Genomic DNA, 20,464 nt, shown 5'->3' on the forward strand with positions numbered 1-20,464 from the left:
ACGGGTTCAAATGGCTGTGTGGGTGCAGCATGTTTCTTCGGTACCGATGGCCCCTCGTTCGTTCGCTGCTACTTTACGTGCAGCTGCCGAGATAACCAGCATTTTCATTGGCTGAAACGCCAGAGAAAATGCTCTTCATGCTGGTTATTTTAACAGTGTTATTAGATGCCACGATAATTCCTTAATGACCCGACATATACTCCAAAAAAAAAAAAAAACCCTGCCCTGAGAGAAGTGAACAGTTTTTCCTTTGAACACCTTAAATACCTCTCCGCACGCGAGAATATAGCCAATACTCCTTTTCTGAGGAGTGAAAAAAAAAGACAGCTTTTCGAGAGTGCGCTAGGTCGCGGGCCATATACTCCTCTTTGGGTGATTTTGACATTACAGTGTAGAAAAGCGAGCCTAAACGAAAACTAAAGTCAATTCCAAAGTGCTCCGTGTATATTTAGCCTAAAAACAATCAATCCTTAACTTTTTCACGCGCCGGCTTAGGCAAGTTGCTAGTTTATTTTCATGCTGCAAAGCCACATGCATGAGACTCAACACAAGCGCTTCGATTGTTCTTTTTCGTCGCGCCATTTGGTTCAGCCAGCATTGCGCATTTCGCTAAGAAATATTTTGCTAGTGACCTCTCAAGTGCTAGCCTACTTAAAGGCAAGCAATTGCCATCTGTGTGATGATTTCATTTCGAATGTGTTGGACCCGGAGGGCACGACCTAGACATTCCGCGCAAGGTTCAGGGAGTAAGCAAAAAAAAAAAAGAAACTTGTACCGATGCGTTGAAATTGTTGTTTTTTATTCTCCCCGTTCACATCATTCTCATTAAGACTCTAATGCATAAATAGTGCTTCAGCTGATACAGCTCACCAGCGTGCAGTCCATGGGGCGTATTGTGTTGCTCTGTTGATTGCTTTTTCTCATCTAGTTCCTAAACTAGGGTCATTGAAAGCACTGTAATTAACTCGAACGTAGATAATGCAGGGCGAAAAAATCTCGACGGGGACAACCATTCACGTCAGGGTAAATAGGGAATTTCTGTGGAGCATACTCGAATCTAAAGGCGTTGATCAAGAAGTTATTGAATTACTAAAGAAAATATACCGAAATAATAAAGTTGAGATTGCATAGTAGGGGTTAAGAAACACGTCTACTGTCGAGATATGCAAATAACTCAGGTAAGGTAGTCCGCTATCACCGCTATTTCTCATAATTTATATCAATAATACAGAAAGGGTCTGCAAGAAAACAAACTTGCTTTTATTATCTCGTATAATCTAGGTGGAATGGACCTATAGAACAAAGGCTTCCCGGATTAATGTACGCAGAGGAAATTGTTCGATTAGCTGATAACCAGGAAGACCTACGAGCATTATTTAATATATGAGGATACAAGCAAGGTGCTGTCGGCTTTATCTTCAGCTCAGTTAAGTCAGCTCTGGTGGCACTTAACGATTCCACTGATAAAAAGCTTACAATGCGAGGGAGGTATGACGTAGCAAGACTGGTGGAATATACATATGTCAGGGTATGAATAAACGAAGGACAGGTATGAATGAAAAAATATGAACAGACCACCAGTGCGAAGGAGCGAAGAGATGCCGCGATAATGAAGCACAGAGCATTACGGGGGTACAACAGAAATGGCTGTACGGCAATGTATTTGGAAAGGAATAATGGTACCAGGGTTTACCTTCGGGAACGCGGTTTTGTACTTAAAGGGACAGAACACTGGAATTTAGGTCTAGATTTTTTTCGGCATAGTGGAAAGATTGATGTCTAAAATGTTCGATTCCATAACGGTTTTGTTAGAAACGCTGCAGAAAATTTTTACATGGAATTTTTCGATCAATGCGTGCGCCCGTTTTTATGTAGTCCGATGCTGGAAACCATGAGCAGCGACCGCGATGACGACTGGTGGTCGACAAAAAAGACGCACCGAAAACAAATATAGCTTTCACTCGCCAGACAGTAATCAGACATTTTTTGCGTAGAGTAGCGTCATTTAAGCTTCACACTCAATGCTCTTACGGAACAATAACGCACGCCCTCGTCGACGAAAGTTTTAGTGGGCACTGTCATTGCTTCATTCACGAAATTGCAAACACTGTGGCGCCATCTAGTGGCGAAACCTGAAAGCATACCTCTCGCGGTGCGAAAGCAGGGGTGGTTTTTATTTAAGGACGTACTGGAGAGAGCGCAAAATATAATAAATTATGGCAAGCACTCCTAGAAGAAAAAAGAACAATGTGCAGTTACGAAAATCAGCGATATTTTGCTGACATGTAGTCACGTGGTGGGCTACACTGAAACTACTGCGGTTTCTCCGCTAGATATTTGACTGAAGATAAAGCGCACGGGAAGACGCACACAAGAGAAGAAGACACGGGACACGCGCTACACAGGATTAGCGCGTGTCCTGTGTCTTCTTCTCTTGTGTGCGTCTTCCCGTGCGCTTTATCTTCAGTCAAATTACAATGCACCATCTAGCCCAACTTCAAGTTTTGTTAATCTCCGCTAGATAGCGCCTCGGTTGTTTTTATGCGATTTTCAATGGCAAATTAAAATTGTAAAGCCTCTTTTCTTTGATATTGTAGTGCTCGATCTGTACTATATGAGGCAAGATCTTTTCATCTCCACCATAATCTCATGACATTTTGGCCAGTGTTCTGTCCCTTTAAGAGCATAATTGCAGTTGGCATTGAAAATAAATCAGAGAGCTTAGGGAAGATTACCACTTGGAGCCTACGGCAAAACTACGTACGAAGCAGTACTGCAGGGAGACATGGGCTGGTTCGAGGCACAAGAAGCACAGAGTAAATATTGAACGAATAACGCCTCAGCAAAAATGAATGACAATAGGTGCACAGCTGATGTATATATAAATTTATACCGAAAGCGCAATGACTCACAGTGGAAGAAAAATACCAGAAAACTAACCAATAATACGTATACAAGACATGATGGAGCTAGAAATAACGTTGAACGACAGACAGAGAACACAGAGGTTAAAACTGGAACAATTCAATGGGCATGAAGCCGACCCTCAATTACATAAAAGAACTGAAAACTCGCGATTAAGAAGGAGACTTTCTATGACAGCTCAAGGGCCAGTGGCCTTATCCTTGAAGCCAGATCAGGATGTCTTAGAACGCGAAGATACAAAAGGAAATTTAGAGAAGATGAAAATTGAGCTATGCGCGGTAGATTCCCAGAAAAAAAAATTGAACATCTTACACTGGTGTGAGGCAGTATTCATCCAGATCTCGATGCGCGCACAGTCCCTCTAGCCGAGGCCATGGGGTTGGGGGGTAACAAAGGAAACGTGAGCAAATGGCGGTAGAGTTTAGCAAGGGCGTTTGGAAGATTGGTGACTAACTAGCAGGCGGGGACGCAAGGCTGCTAAATTGGAATTAAACAGGTGTATTTAAAAATATCCCGGGTCTAAAACTTTATTTGTTCAATTTGAAAAGTTGTCTTAATTTAAATTTCAGGGGCACTTTGGCTCACTAAAGGGCTTCAAGGCGGAAGCCTTCCCCGCCGCACTGCTTAGGCATTGACTACGAGACCGCTTGTGATTGACTGGAATTTTGACAGATACTGCGCCTTTTCTTTGCTGTCAACCAATTTTAAACGCCGCCTGCTGTACTGCGTCTATTTCTATTATGTTCTGTGATGCGGCATTCGAGGAAGCGCCAAATGAAAGACTCCGAACGGACGCCTGGATCGAACGCCCGGCGGGGTCAGCCTCGTATATCCTGGTGAATCCACCTCGAATGACGTCACGGCCGATGACATCACCATGCGACGGCTATGGACGTCTTGAAACGTCTAACCATTACTATCGGTTAGTGATAGTTAACCATGACTTGCACTTGCTGAGTACTAGTTAATGTCTGGTTAGTGTTAGTTAAACACTCCTTATCTATTAAGTGATGATTAGTGATAGTTACGATGACCTCCAAATGCATGGGTTCCTATGGCCTTCTGCTTACCTATTTTATTATTAGTCGTAAATTATCATGAAATTATCTTGAAAATGCCTTAAATCATGTTCTGATATCATCCGATTGCTATTGATTAACTTTCGATTAAATGGTGGTTGGCATGTGCCCATATAAGGCTGCACCCGAAACGCGTATACATTTGCTAACGACAGTATGAGGCATTAAAAGCTTTCGCCTTAAAAAGCATACTAAGAAAGGTTGGGTTTTGGAGAGGACTTTCACCATACCATTTTGAATGGGACACCCATCCATCCCTCCCTCCGTCCACCCGTCCGTCCGTCCGTCCGTCCGGCCGTCCATCCACTTTTCCATCCATCCATCCAGCCAGCCATCCATCCATCGATCCATCCATCCACCCACCCATATATGCATCCATCCATCCGTCCGTCCGTCCGTCCGTCCGTCCGTCCGTCCGTCCGTCCACCCCTTCTACGATCCATCCATCCATTCCATCATCCGTACGTCCGTCAATCCCTTCCTTCCTTCCATCCATCCTGTGATGTTGTTAGTGGTCCCAAGTCCGTTCAGGACAGCCAGTCCGTCCGTCTGTCCAGCCGGCCGACCACCCAACCCCCACCCACCTTTCCATCCATCCATCCACCCGTCCGTCCGTCCATCCACCCATTCTACGATCCATCCATCCATTCCATCATCCGTACGTCCGTCAATCCCTCCTTCCTTCCTTCCATCTATCCAGTGATGTTAGTGGACCCACGTCCGTTCAGAAGCTCTAGACAGGTAAGAGGTAAGGCTTATGGACACACGCAGGCCTTTGTTTACTTGACAGCTTAAACAGCCGCTACACGCTTACAGCCTAACACCTATAAGATCTAATAGTGCACGTCCAAAAAGACCTACTGTTGCTCAGTCAAGTCGCTGAATAGACGCCGGTGAAAGCGAGCCCGGCGGTGCTCTGCGGTCCGGTTGAGGCGATTGTCTGCCAACGGCAGCATTCACTTTTCGCAGCACAGTACAAGGACCAGGCCCTGGTTCCCAGAGACCGGCGGCCAGGGTATGACCCTGGCCCTGTTCATTCCCAGAGGTCCGGGTACCAGATACAACAGTGGGTCAGGTCCAGATATGTCACAGCCAGGTACTGCGGCAGGTCAGGTACAGAGGTCAGGCACGGTGGTGCAGGCGAGTTGACTTCGGCCCACAGGGCGGCCTTTAGAGGCCAGGCCCAGAACGGTGAAGAACCCCTCAGCGACGCTCGGGAACGCCCGTCCTTTCGCTTCGCCTCAAACAAACTTGCGCGCACTGGCTCGATCCCGCACGCAGCCGCACTTCACTTTTGCACCGGTCACCCGGGCACTCGCGCTCACCATCACCATCACCACACATCCATCTTTCCATGCATCCATTCATTCTATCAATCCATTCATCCGTCCCTCCCTCCCTCCCTTCCTCCCTCCCTCCCTCCCTCCCTCCCTCCCTCCATCCATCCATCCATCCATCCATCCATCCATCCATCCATCCATCCATCCATCCATCCATCCATCCAAGATAACCAAACTGCGGTTACACCGCTGAGTGTGGTTATCGCGAACTAAGCTTGGCGACATCGGTTTGCTCCGTTAAACCGAAACAAGGACGGCGTGTGCACGAGCCCGCGGACATCGGTCAGTGACTCATGGGCACTGCTGACCGCGCCATGCCGGCGTGGAGTGGATAGACTCTTGGCATGACCATATTTGGTATCACGGGACGAAAATCGCCACATATGGACTCCCGACTTGTGAAGGGGCGGAATGTCAAAACCCGCAGGGGAGCTAACGAAGGCAGCCGGCGGCCGCGGAAACCGGTCAACCCGTGAAAAGGAGGCACAATAATGGAGCGAGAGGGCTTAAAAAAGGAGGCGAACGGGAGATCGGAGACAGGATCGCACGCAGCGGACGAGATGGTCGGACAGAAGACGAGCAGGGCAGAAAACTGAGGCTGCGCCACGGCCTGCGAGCCCGTGGTCCAGCCGCCATTTAGTTCGGCCCCTGTCACCCTGCCTCCACGCCTGGCAGCTCATCCCCCGCCAGCTGGAAACAAGTAAGCAGCGGCAGCCCTCGACATTCCACCACCTGGCCGCGACAAACACCCAGCCCTTCTTCGGGGCCCGTGCAGCACCACGCCGCGCCAAGTGACGGCGAGCAGCAGCATTCGGCATTCCAGCCCTTCTTCGGAGCTCGCGTGCAGCACCAAGCCCACGCAGCGACGCAGTCCAGTGACGGCGAGCCGTAAGCGAAACTGAGCCAGTTGTTATAATTAAATATATTTAAAATTATATCCCGAATCTGTGCTTCCATCTATAGATAGTTTGCACTGACGTCCGGAAAGGGGTTTCTGGGGTATGAGTCCGTCATGCTTACGAACCTCTCATTCTCCCGCAGTCGTTGCAAGCGTTGGCGCCATAGTCATGTGCGCGATATTTGGCTGCTCAAACCGCAGTGATACCCGCGGGAGGAAACAGCCAACTAACAGCAATTTCTTTTATGTTCGAAAGATCGTGGAGAATCAGCGCGAGCGCACGAAGGAGTTCAGTTCAAAACGACGCAGTTTGTGGCTGGCGCGCATTAAACGCGCCGACTTGGACACGGAGAACCGCAATCTGCGAGTCTGCGGCGCGCTTCATTACGGGTAAATAATCACTTTCGGCAATTGACAGCGCGGTACCAGCAAATTTTCTCTTAACTTACCCACTGTTTTGCGTTCTTAGGGAAGCCGGCGAAGTTGTTTGAAGAGACGGATTCCGACTGGGCCCCGTCGCTTCTCCTCGGGTACGGCACGAAGAACGCTAATTTCTGCCGACATCGGTGGAATGAAAAACGACGCGCTGAAAAGCGGCAAGCAGAAAAGTATGAATCCGAATCCCAGAAACGGCGTGCCGAAGCCGACGCGGCGGCGATGGCCATCCAGCCTTGCCCCGATCGGCCCCTGTCGCCGCGCACGACTGAAGAAACCAACCAAGTCCACAATTTGCTTCTGTCTTCTGCAAGTGAAGATCGAGGCCCATTTCGGCTTGTAGAGACGAATTGCGAGAGTGTTGTAGAGAGTTTTTGTTGGTAGCAAAAATGATCGCGTCCGTTCTAAATTTCAACACGGTTTCATTTACAGGTGTTGCAGTGCAAACAGAGATGTCCAAGGAAGACATTCAGCTTTTGGAGCAACAGTGTATCTCACTGAATCGGCGCCTGTATGCTACCCGTAGTGAGAAAGAGCAGCTTGAGATTTCTGAAAACTCATTCAGGGGCTGTTGAAAGACACTGAAGGTGAAGTAACCGCTATGCGCTTACCTCTCCAAGTAGGAGCGCTTTGTCTTCTCCGTGCTTCTTCGCCGACAAGCTCTTCCCCCAGCCACTAGTGAACTGTAGGACTCTAGCGATTTGTATGCTTTCATCTGGTCTAGGGTCACAAAGCTGGTGTTGAACACTAAGTAGTTTACGATGTCGCCGTGAGCGATGTTCGGCAACAGGCTGGCGTCAGAGCTTGTGTCCACTCCCAGGCGCAACGTGTACGGATCGACGTTCCCGCAGAGCTGAATCTTTTCTTTGGATCGTACACGCGCAGATCCAATCAACTGTGAGTAGTACTCCACGTGAAAAGGCTGTACACCCGAAAATGCCGACATTTCCAAGCAGAGGGCTAAAAGGCACTGAGAAAACGAATACTTAAGCGAATCTCGCAGAGCGCGCGCGCGTCAGGCAAGCAGCAAGCGGTTCAAAAAAATGGCAGCCGCGGCAGCGAGCCCGTGCATGTTACGTCACGCGCAAGCTATCTATACTCAGGACCACTTACGTAACTCGAGTCATCACAAAGAAGCACGAGCTGGCTCGCTTCACCGTCGTACACTTCCACTTTAGATCAGGTTTTATGAGCAACACATCACATATATAAGCAACGTCTAAATGCAATCTGAAACCACTTTCACATCGTGTATCGGTGCGCTACAAATTACGAGTCCCGACCCGCTCGCAGCTCCTAATGTCGCGAATTTATTACCACAATCGTGTCACCCTCAAGCGCTGCGGGCGATGGCTCTTTGGCCATGCGCTATTCACTGGTGATCGCTATGTGTTTTTTTCCGCACAGAATCCAGAGTTTAGTGCGCTTTCGAAATTGCCCGATTAATAGCAGATATTGTATGCATGGCACTGCCAGATTGTGAACCTTATTACTTCTTAATAAAATAGGGATATAGTTGAGTTCTGCGGTGCCGCTATAGCTGGCAGGGTGAGGGGAGCTACACAGGCGGCAAGATACTAGCGATGGCGCCGTTATCCCTTCTACCAGCAACTCGGTATGGGTCAGTGACCAGAATAGAGATTCATTTTTGAGCAAAAAAATTTGAGCATGCTTTTCTTATGTCTACGCTGGCCATCCGCTGCAGAGAGAGAAAGAGAGTTGCGCAGATGATTTACTGGGTAATTCGGCAGCGAGACAGTGCTGCTGGTGCATGGCCCCTTAGCACCGTAGTTACTGGCGCGCCTTCGGATGGCTTTCTAAGCACTGGGTTGCTAATAACTCAGATATTTGCAAGTTCTGCTCGTTCTATTGATGGTGGCATCATTAAATTTATTGCAGCGCTATCGGCTATCGGTTGCGGTCACCGAAAACGGTGGCAGCCTGCGTTACAACTGCGAAACACGATTCGCGATAATGACAGTGAAATTCGAAAACAACGGAAAAGAATAGCCACGGGTAGGCTTCCCATTTTAGGGAGGGGGGGGCAAAAGTTACCTCCACTGAACTGAGAGAAGAGCTCCACTGTAAAATAAATCGCTACTCCCAATGCACTCGTGCAGCGCGCAAACGCTAAGCGGTTAACCGCTGTCGGCATTATGTACGGCGCTGTGATCTAGTGATGCTTTTCGTTTTCGTGTAACCAAAAAGGAAGAAATGAAGTATTTCGCTTTTAGTTTAATATGCTGCAGACATACAAGGTAGGAAAAAGCCTCAAGCAAGACAATACTTGAAATATCAGTGATATTTTTTTCGAATGAATGCCCTCCACATGAAGAAAAACGTCGCATGATGATTAGGGTTTTCTAATGCTAGTAAGCAATATTAGCTACCTCGCGATCGCCAAGAAACGAAGACATATTACAACGTATGCTCTAGGCCGAATGCTCTTTTTGGTCAATCAGAATGGTTGCAGCGTACACCCGTCCCTCGAAAAATGCAGGGGGAGACGTGATGGATGTGTCCGACTCGCAAGGGGAAGATGCAACGCGTGTGCGAAGTTTTAAGGCGAAAGCCTTTAATGGATCATGCTGTCGTGGACAAAATGTGTCCCGATTTTGCGGCGGCTCTGATTGGACGAGGCGGTACGTCATACCGCCTCGACCAATCATAGAGCCCCATCACAGTAGGTGTGAATGCATGCCTTATATGGCCATATGCCAATCAAAAATAAATTACTAGTTAATGACTGATTATTTATTAAATAATTACGAATTAATCAATTCAATTGGTTTACTAAGTAGTATATAATTATTCGTGCATTTATATATTTACTAATTAGTGTATATTTAATTGATTAATTAGTGTCAGTTGCGTAGCAGAATGCGGCACTCAGGCTTTCGGCTTTCACTTTTTTAATCGCTCAAGCACCTCGTAATTTTTTGTGCGTGCGTTCTCCACAGTATAATAGAAAACAACAAAGCAGTCATCACATGAGTGAAAAAAAAATCAATAACGCTGATGTGTAGTGTGCTCATGTGGCTGCAGTCGATAAATGACCATTTCCTTTTCATCAGGTGTCACCGATGGAAGAGATACAAATATGCGCATGTTCCTTATCAATATAGAAAACATCTATAACTTCCCAGGGCCAGCTACTCTCCATTTGTGATGAATTTAGAAAACTAACATGTGCAGTACAGCGGAATTTCTTCCAGCGAACACTAGGGTGAGACATCAAATGACCGGCCCTATTCATATCTTGCTCAGCGAGGCTGAAACGTACACAGCATGTTGTCAATTTATTATAATATTTTACACAAGAGAACTAGGAAACGAAGACTCTTTGCAAAGGCAGTAATATAATTTCAATAAACTCTGAAAGCGAGATTACTTGGCGCAGGATACGATGCCCGCGATGAGGTCTACCTGGACAAGCTGACGAACATGTACAAGCAACTGGGTGTGCCGGGGCGGTATTGGCAAGGTGAGGGCAAGTCCACGTGTCTGATGGAGAAAGCAAGCGCGCAACGGCTGCAGCAGATCCTGGACCAGCGGGACACTGATTCCAACGACCGCTACGCTCAGAAGGTCTACCACTGGGTGCTCGATATTCCTATGGACATGAAAAATTCGTTACAGTAAGTAGTGAAAAGGCATGGACCGTGGTATTTAACTTAGCCTTGGTGCCTGGTGTCCCTGTATGCCAGGCCGCAGTGCGTTAAAACGAAAACAGTTCGCAGTCATAGTCGACTAATTTTGATAGTTCTACTGAGTGGTGATGAAACACGAATAACATTTGACCGGTATAGCTGAAACTTGACGCTGTAAATTCTGCAGAGCAAAGCTCTCATACGGAACTTTGCATCTGCCTTGACTGTAGCTAAAATTTTGCTCTGAACAAACCGCGTCCGTATAAATCGTTGTGTCCCTGCAAGTTTCCCTAACAACGACGGAAAAGCAGGAAGAAAACCATTTATCAAAACATTTGCGGACAACAGAATCGCGCTGCAGAAACATAACAAATGGACCCAGTTCCTGTGACTTCATGTTTTCTTTACGCTCCTTACTTTCCGTTCTCGCACAAACGCTGCCTTTCATTTTTTTTTTTTTTTTGAATTCTTTAACAAATATCTATAAGCGTGACATGCCATCAAATGTACATTTATTTTTCTTTACTCGCTACGGTCGCTACATTGTCCTACCTCTGTATTTTCACCGTGTATTTACTTTCGCTGGGCAGGAGCTTGTCAAGCCGATTGCTTGGCTTTTCTTTCTGTGGGCCGTTCGCCGCCCAGCTCAAGAAAGTGACGACCACTTGGGTTGGCCCGCTATAATCCGCGCCGCTGGTGGTAACGTATTACTTCGCCCAGGCGATGAACCGCAAGAGTGCGAGTAAATGAGTGTAGTTATCAGCGTTTTGATCCTACGGAACTACTCGCGAGAAGGAATTTCGGGTGTGGATTTTCTCAGCGAACACATGGCTAATATCTACATTTGATCAAAGCTCTCATTGCCTCCTTTTCCTCTGTAAGGGTAAAACATTGTTACGAGTGGAATTCACGCACCGATAGGTAACACCACTATAAAATCGATGGGCACCGCTTAGCCGCACAACTCAACACTGAGCGTCGTCTTCGTCCACACACCATGCCACTTCTTTCTTCACTTGCTGAATGCCAGCGTAGCACACCACATAACATTACCCCCGCCGCAAAAGCACAGTCCCAGTGCGTTCTAGGTAAGCGAAGCAGAGCGTGAATAATACGGCTTGAGTTGTCATGTGCACAATGTCGGAAGCTCCTGGTGCAGAAGACTCCGTGTTCAAATGTTCGATTTCGTATGTGACATCGGTAACTCGGCGCAAGATACGGTAGGGGCCTGTGTAGCGTGGTAGAAGTTTTTCGCAAAAGCCCATCCGGCATGATGGGAACCAGAGCAGAACGAGAGAGCCTGGAGCGTAGTGCACATCGCGATGGCGACTGTTATAACGGGATTGCTGGGAGCCTTGGGAGGCAAAGAGCCTGTCGCGTGCAATGTGGCGAGCATCATTAGTACGGGATATGGCATCAGGAGCGTAAGTAGTAGTGGCGGTGTCAGTAGTGGGTAGCGATGTATCAAAGGGGAGTAATGGGTGTCGGCCAAAGAGCAGGTAAAGGGAGAGTAGCCAGCGGTATCATGACGAGAAGAGTTATAGGCAAATGTTACAAAGTATAGATTAATGTTCCAATACCGATGATCGCCGGAGACATACAATGATAACATATCTGTGAGTGTACGGTTGAGGCGTTCTGTGAGGCCGTTGGTCTGAGGATGATAGGCGATGGTAAATTTGTGGCGGACGGTACACACACGAAGTAGCTCGTCAACTACTCTGGAGTGGAAGCAGCGACCACGATCCGTGAGTAGTTCACAAGGGGCACCGTGTTGTAGTATCACGTCGTAAAGGAGGAAATCAGCGACGTCTGTAGCGCAGCTAGTCGGGATCGCGCGGGTAATGGCGTAACGCGTAGCATAGTCGGTCGCTACGGCGATCCATTTGTTGCCTGACGCAGAGACCGAGAAAGGTCCAAGCAAATCAACACCAACGCGGAAAAACGGGTCAGTCGGGATGGATATTGGCTGCAGGTGTCCTGATGGCAATACCGATGGATTTTTCCGACGCTGGCACAGCTCACATGCGGCCACATAATGCTGAACTGAGCGATAGAGACCCGGCCAGTAAAAACGTCGGCGCACGCTGTCATACGTGCGGAACACGCCAAGATGTCCAGGTCGGAGCATCATGAAATTGTTCCAAGACGGTGGAGCGCATATGTTTCGGAACTACTAGCAAGCGCTCAGCGCCATCAGGTTGCATATTGCGGTGGTATAGTGCGTCCCTTGGAGTACGAACATGGCGAGGGCGGGATGAGACTGGCTGGTAGTCAGACGGTCGATGATAGACCGGAGTGCGGAGTCCAAGCGCTGTTCGTCGTCTATGTGGGGAACGGCCGATAAAGACAGACACATGTGTCAATGTCACAGGCGGTAGAGCTGGGAGGATCGACAGGGTGTCGGGACAAGCAGTCTGCATCTTGGTGAAGCCGACCAGACTCATAAACCACGGAAAAGGTGTATTCATGCAACCTTAACGTCCAGCGTCCCAAACGTCCGGTAGGGTCTTTGAGTGTAGATAGCCAGCACAAGGCATGGTGGTCCGTGATAACAGTTTAGAGGGTCGTCCAAACAAATAATGGCGGAATTTCGCAATAGCCCAAACAAGAGCTAGGCCCTCCCTCTCTGTGATAGAGTAATTTTGTTCTGCCCTAGATAGTATTGCGGCTGGCAGGCATAGGGCGGTGAAGAATTACGACGAGGAAGAGGAGAGCGGGAACGTCGGGTTTGTGGGGAAGACGACCGGCTGGAAACACGAACAGGTCGAACAAGATCTGCACGGGACGGGTCAGGGTGGGGCGAGGAACGGCGCGGTACAGAGACTCCACTGCGATTGAAATAGTAGAATGGGCGTGACGGCATGGACCAGCGGTTGCGGCAGTGACAGGAGATATGACCAACACGGGAACAGTTGAAGCAGATGGGGCGATCGTCAGCGGTACGCCAGTCATTAGGATTGCGGTAGTGGTATCGAGGCATGGTAGGGAAAAAACAGGCAGGAGACAAGGCAGTAGGTGACTATGGCATTGACTGTAGGAATAGCAGGGGGGAGTTACTAGTTGAGTTTGCAGAGCGCAATAACTTACGAATCATGAATACCTTCTTCAGCAAACGGAAGAACCGGAAATGGACATGGAAGAGTCCTAACGGAGAGACTAAAAATGAAATCGACTTCATAATGTGTTCAACCCCGCCATTATGCAAGATGTAGAGGTAATCGGGAAAGTGCGATGCAGTGACCACAGGATGGTGAGGTCCCGAATTAGCCTAAATCTGAAGAAGGAACGCAACAGATTAGTAACAAAGAAACCCATCAACGAATTAGCGGTGAGGGGGAGGGCAGACGAGTTCACTATCTTGCTACAGAATAGGTATTCAGCTCTAACTGAGGATGGCGACATTACCAAAGAGGCAAGGAACAATAATTTCAGAGATATTACTGAGTGCGCGGTAGACGTAGGCGGTAGGATAGTTAGAGAGGATACCGGTAAGCTGTCTAAGGAGACGAAAGATTTGATTAGGAACGCCAGATTATGAAACCTTCCAATCCAACAGACCAGATCGAATTGGCCGAGATATCAAAGCTAATCAATAAGCGCAAGGTGGACGATATAAGGAAGTATAACATGGAGAAAACTGAGCATGCTGTAAAGAACGGGGGAAGCCTTAAAGCGGTAAAGAAGAAATTGGGCATAGGCAAAAACCAGATGTATGCGATAAGGGACAAGGCGGGCAACGTCATCACTAATATGGAAAAGATACTCAAAGTAGCCCAGGAGTTCTATACAGATCTCTGCAGTAGCAAAAGTAGTCAGGACCGTAATCAGATTGGCGGTAGGGAAAAACAGTCAGACGTTCCACCAGTGACGAAGGACGAGGTCAAGAAAGCACTAGAAACTATGAAAAGGGGGAAATCAGCTGGAGAGGATCAGATAACTACAGATTTGCTGAAGGACGGGGGGGATATCGTTCTAGAAAAACTGGCCACCCTGTATACGCACGTGCCTGGTGTCATCGACGGTACCGGAACCATGGAAGAATGCAGACATTATCCTCATTCACAAGAAAGGGGACTCTAAGGACCTTAAAAATTACAGACCAATCAGCTTACTGTCTGTTACGTATAAGGTATTTACTAAGGTAATCGCTAATAGAATCAGGACAACCTTAGACTGCAATCAAGCAAAGGATCAAGCTGGGTTTCGGAAACGGTACTCTCCATCCATACCATTAATCCATACCACATCCATATCCATAATCATATCCATACCATTAATCAGGTGATAGAAAAATGCTCGGAATATAACCAGCCCTTATACATAGCATTCATTGATTACGAAAAAGCATTTGACTCAGTTTAAACCTCGGCGGTGATGCAGGCATTGCGAAATCAGGGGGTAGACGAGCCATACGTGAAAGTGCTGGAAGATATATATAGTGGTTGCACAGCAACCATAGTTCTGCATAAAGTAAGAAAATTCCCATAAAGAAAGGTGTTAGGCAATGAGACACAATCTCCCCAGTACTATTCACAGCTTGTTTAGAGGAAGTATTCAGAGACATGGAATGGGAGCAGTTAGGGATAAGGGTAGATGGAGAATACCTCAGTAATCTGCGATTTGCTGATGACATTGCCTTGCTAAGCAACTCGGGGGATGAACTGCAAATAATGATTGATGACCTAGATAGGAAAAGTAGAAAGGTAGGCTTGAAAATCAATATGCAGAAGACTAAGGTAATGTTCAACAGCCTCGGGAAAGAACAGCAGTTTACATTAGGTAGCGAAATACTGGAAGTAGTAGGCGAATATGTCTACTTAGGACAGGTAGTAACCGCAGATCCGGACCACGAAAAGGAAATAACAAGAAGAATACGATTGGGATGGAGCGCATTTGGCAAGCACTCGCAGATTATGACTAGCAGCTTACCGGTATCGCTCAAGAGGAAAGTATGCAACAGTTGCATCTTGCCTGTACTCACCTATGGGGCTGAAACGTGGAGGCTAACCAAGAGAGTTCTACTTAAGTTGAGGACAACCCAGAGGGCTATGGAACGAAAAATGGTAGGGGTAACATTAAGAGATAGAAAGCGTGCAGAGTGGGTCAAAGAAATAACTCAAGTTACCGACATTCTAATAGAAATTAAGAAGAAATGGACATGGGCAGGACATGTAGTGCGAAGAGAGGATAACCGATCGTCGCTGAGGGTAACAAACTGGATTCCAAGGAAAGGAAAGCGTAGCAGGGGGCGGCAGAAAGTTAGGTGGGCGGATGAGATTAAGAAGTTCGCAGGGGTCAATTGGATGCAGCTAGCACAGAACCGGGTTAAGTGGAGAAATATGGGAGAGGCCTTCGCCCTGCAGTGGGTATAATCAGGCTGATGATGATGATGATGATGACTTTCCTACCGAGCGTTTCGGTTAAAGCCTAGGGGGTGTAAATACGTGCTATGCACAGAGCCTCAATCTCGACTGTCGAACATGGTCCGAGGACCGCTTTTTGATACCAGACATCAACAAAGACCCAAGGGCGGTCACCTTAGGTGATCCGCCCCGAAAATGAAGCAGCCAATCACATTATTTAAAAACATGCCACAACCCCCGTCGGTTGGGAATAATCTCGGACCCAGGTCCTTAATTACGTCAAATAAAAATACAACATTCAAAACACACACTCTCTCCACTCGCTGGTCCCCAAACCTTCTCACAGGGCGCCTGTCTTTACCTCCCCTCCTCAGTGTGTTTGCGACGCGACCTTGCAGCTGGCGCCTTTGTGAAAGAAACGCCGCGGGGGCTCTGGAGACTAGGCCACCCCGCCGTCCCGTTCGAGGAAGGGGGAGGGGGAGGGGGGGGGGCACTGTCCCAGAGCAGTGTACAGTCGCCGTTGCTCGCCCCCGATGAGCCGCTGCGTGGGGGCTAAGTGCCGCGCCTATTGTCGCCTTCTACAGGGCGTTTAGTGAGCACTTGGGGCAGGGCAAAACGGCTTCATTATCGGGGTCTCTCTGTCCCGATGTTTCGCGACACAGCGGGAGATCGCTGGGCTGATTGCCTACTTGGGAGGGCCGAGGGTCGCGCCTATTGTCGCCTTCTGCAGGACATTTAGTGAGCGCTTGTGGCAGTGCAAAAAGCTTCATTAACGGCGTCTCCCTGCACCCATGCTTGGCGCCACGGCGGGACATCGCTGGACGAGCCGGCCGTAAAGTGGTTCGCAGAAGCGTGCCACTGTTGTTCCTGGCTGATAATTGGATGCGTCTGTCGTTCGCTTCTTGGCGATGCCTCGGGGTGAAAGGACGAAACAAACCAGGCCTCCCGCGCGCCCGCGCCCAAGAAAAGGGGAGAAAAGGAGAAAAAAAACAACAGCGCTCGCTCCTTGGCCTCGGCGCGTGGGGGGTTCGACCGCCAGCTCGACTCCACTTGCGAGTCGCCTTTCACTGTGGCCTTACATGCACGTTACGTGGAAACGAGCCATGAGTGTCCCTGAAGCACCCCCGATCAGACCTGCTGGGCCAATGAACCGCTTACAAGTTGGGCTGAACAAGTGGATATTCTTGGCACCACCTGTTTATGTGCTATGCAGAACCAAAAGCCATGCTAACTGGCACTGCTGCGGAAGTAACAAAATACTTTGTTGAAGAAATCACATCTCGTTACGACTCCCCAGGCGTTTACGGCTGAGCTCACGCGTTCAGAGGCTAGAATGGCACTACGGTAGAGAAATTGCCGGCAAAACCCGCAAGGTCAATCCCACCTGTAGTCAGCAACAGCCCCGGCCTCAACCTCTCACTTCTAGAGACATAGAAGCCACTTGCGAACAACGTAGCATTCTAGGGCTAACGGAGTTCCGGAGCGTCTGAGCCATGACGTCCTCTAAACTACCGACCTGATAATGCCGACACTACCCCTAATGTTTTAGTTCGCCAAACTACCGCCGCATGCTGTGGCGGCACAATTTACCCCTATCGCTTCGCTCTCAACCGCTGTCCTCGCATGGTTTGCTTGGTGATGCGCGCGGAAGGCCTTTTATGACATTAGGAGAACGTGCATCAGAGAATGCATAGTCAACAACAACATTAGGGTATGGCAGCAGTAACATGGTTTCCCGCAATGGTGTACTGTTGCGCTCTTTTCTACAAATCGAGCGGGCGATGGTCAAGGATTACAACTGAGAGTCATTCCAAGGACGTTACCCAAATTCAACACGAGTAGTTGAAGATCTCTGTATATGTCACCTTTTGGTCTTGATTATGTGCGCTTTGGCATGTTGTACAATCGCCAAATGTGTTTTCGAGAGGCCGGAGCTAATCAGGTTGCTTTTCCACCTTTTCTCCCAGCTTCCCTCATCATCGTGGTAAAAATTAAATGAACAATTATTATTATTTTATGAGGTCCCGTTTACAAAATTTGTCAAGTCCTAGGTCACAGTTTTGTTGCTGTTGGAGCATATGGCTGATTTTGTTCTGTCAGAGGAAATGCAGAATTGGTGCCTGTGTAGTTGCTTCAGATATATGTCATGTCCCGTCGATAGATCGCGAGGTGCTAGGCAGTTAGAGCCCGGATATTTACTCGAATATCTCCTTAGTCGTACAGCCCGCTTTTAAGTGGTAGTATACACTGTAAAAACAAAAACACCTTACTAGGTGTTTTCGCATGTCTATAACTAACACCCATGCACCCTTGAAAAAAAGTGGCTTCAGAGTGCCAGTGCACCCTCAACGATGGTGCTTCGGTTGGTCATAACACCCTTCTATGGGGCCAATGCACTGGGGTGTTTTCATCACCTTTATACCCTATTGCAGAGTGAAAGCAGTGGCATTGCACCCTTACACCCCTTGATAAAAATCAGTGCGGATAACGTCCATATATTGCATTCCCTAATTAGGAATTACTTTTGCCACTACACGTTCCTTAATGCTTTTCCTATGTACATATTTGCAATCAAGCTTAATGGTATTCCTTTTAACCACCTGTAATGCCAAATGAGCATGTAAAGAGATGCTGCATGCCATTATTTTGACATCTCGAATGGCCCATGCCAGTATGATTGTTTTTTCAAATTCACAGAGCATGTTACAAAAAAATGTCACACAGAAGGAAACTGGAAGTCTTTTATTCGGCATAGAAGGGTCAGGGTTCGGGCTAGTGGGTGCTCGGGTGCTGGTGGAGGGGGCAGGGGGGCACTTGCGTTCTGTTTCTTCATTGATGCGCGCTATGGAACCTCATTTATTTAACAATACTGCCACTCTCCACCGAGAGCCTAGCAGACGGACAAAAACATGTTATGTGCTTAAATACCTAAAAAAATGAAAGAAGGAAAACAGTTCCAACAAATGCAGACAACAAAGTATACAATTTTTTTCAGAAACAGAGCCGAACAATGCACACAACAGCATGGTGACATTTCTTAAAAAACAACAGCAAAACTTTTAGTCGTATGCAACAATAATCGCAGTACACAATATTAATCCTATGCTTTGTCAGTGTCAACGCGTGCGCTTGCATAAAATTCGGCCTTAAGTGATGAAATAAAGCGTCGTGCAGCGCATCTTGGCTTCGACACGCAGACGCCCAAAAAGAGGTGCTCTATAAAGCAGCACGAATCGTCGGACCCCTTGTCATATGTCAGATTGAACAGCCAAAATCGACCCATTATTGGAAAAATATCCTAAGTAGAGTCGATGACTCGAAGACGCTTCCGCTGCTCAATGAAGGAAAAATGCTCTTCAGCTTCTTTGATGCTGCTCCCAGTATATCCGACGCACGGCGTGGCAGGCTTTTCTTCCTGTTCCTTGATAAAATTGTGAAAGAAGTGCATAACAGAGCAGCTGTATAAATATGCACTGCATCTGGCAAAAAGCAAATTCAACGTATTTTCTACTCTATATTTAGAATACGCCAATGCCCCTTTAGTGTACAGCAATGTACTGGAAAAGGGCCCTATCGGAAACCACTGGTGGTTATCTCACAATTAACAATGCAGAGTATACTGTTATGGTTGGTTCAGGAGGCACAAAGCCAGCAGTCTGATCAAGTCATAAATGAGAGCACATAAGGTCAACCCATTTTTATTCATGCAGCATGCTGCTGCATGGTAATTTTAGATTATGCAAGGTATTTTATCAAAAAAAATGGCTACACTCATCAAAAGCACCTGGGTTAGAGAACTTCTATGATGCCCCACGAACTCTTCATTTCACATGACCTGGAATGCTTATTATGATAGTTAAAAATGTAAATAAACAATAAACAGCACTGTAGCACGGTGGTTACTACTAAAATAATAACAGCTGGCTCAATTGAAGGCTTCACACAAGGCCTACAGCATACCCTGCACTGGCCAAGTAGATACTGCAGAACCAAACAAAAAAAACGTGGAAAGAGCATACTTAGTGATGGGGCACTACAAAAAAAAAAAAACAAAGTGCATGTAATACATAACACATAATGCATTTCTGAACTTTTGCACGTCTTCTTGTGCTAAGTATGAACCAGCCAAGCGCTAGGTCATCGCAATGCTTCCTGAAGTGTTTACATTTAAGGTTTAGTAACAAGGAAAAAATGTTCTCGCTGCTCTATGTGGCAGTTCAAAAACTTCATCACACATTATTCATTGAAAGTGTACACTGGAGCTTTGAGTTGAGCAACATTTACATGTGCAACAGCAGAGCATTACCAAACAACCAGACAGCAGAAGCTTTAAAAAATGTCAACACTGAAGCACGGCATGTTAAAACATTTTCCACGCATAGCACATTGTATGCACAGACATCCAGAACATCAGTGGTGAGCCTCAAGAGGCGGCAGGAAGCTCAAGTGTTCAAGAAGTTGTAATCGCTATAGCGGCAGGCAGTCTGAGCACTTTGAAATACTAAAGGTTCGATTACTAAAAATATGTTGACTAACTTGAAATGCAAAAATAACAATTTGGATTTATTGACAATGTTTACTATAAATGAGAATGTCTATGACAGTGCCACATGGTTAATGCATGAAATGTTAGCATCTGTAGTTGAAGGCATTATATTTATACAGCATGAACCTTGAAACATAGCAGTATTTTCTCCCAACCAATGTGGTAAACCTAATCTCAGAAGAATTAAAATTATTACATCATTTCAAACTTGGCTAGCAAATTACA

The sequence above is a fragment of the Amblyomma maculatum genome, chromosome 5 (genome assembly GCF_055883805.1).
Source record: "Amblyomma maculatum isolate TAMU_Amacu chromosome 5, ASM5588380v1, whole genome shotgun sequence".
Classification (NCBI taxonomy): Eukaryota; Metazoa; Arthropoda; class Arachnida; order Ixodida; family Ixodidae; genus Amblyomma; species Amblyomma maculatum.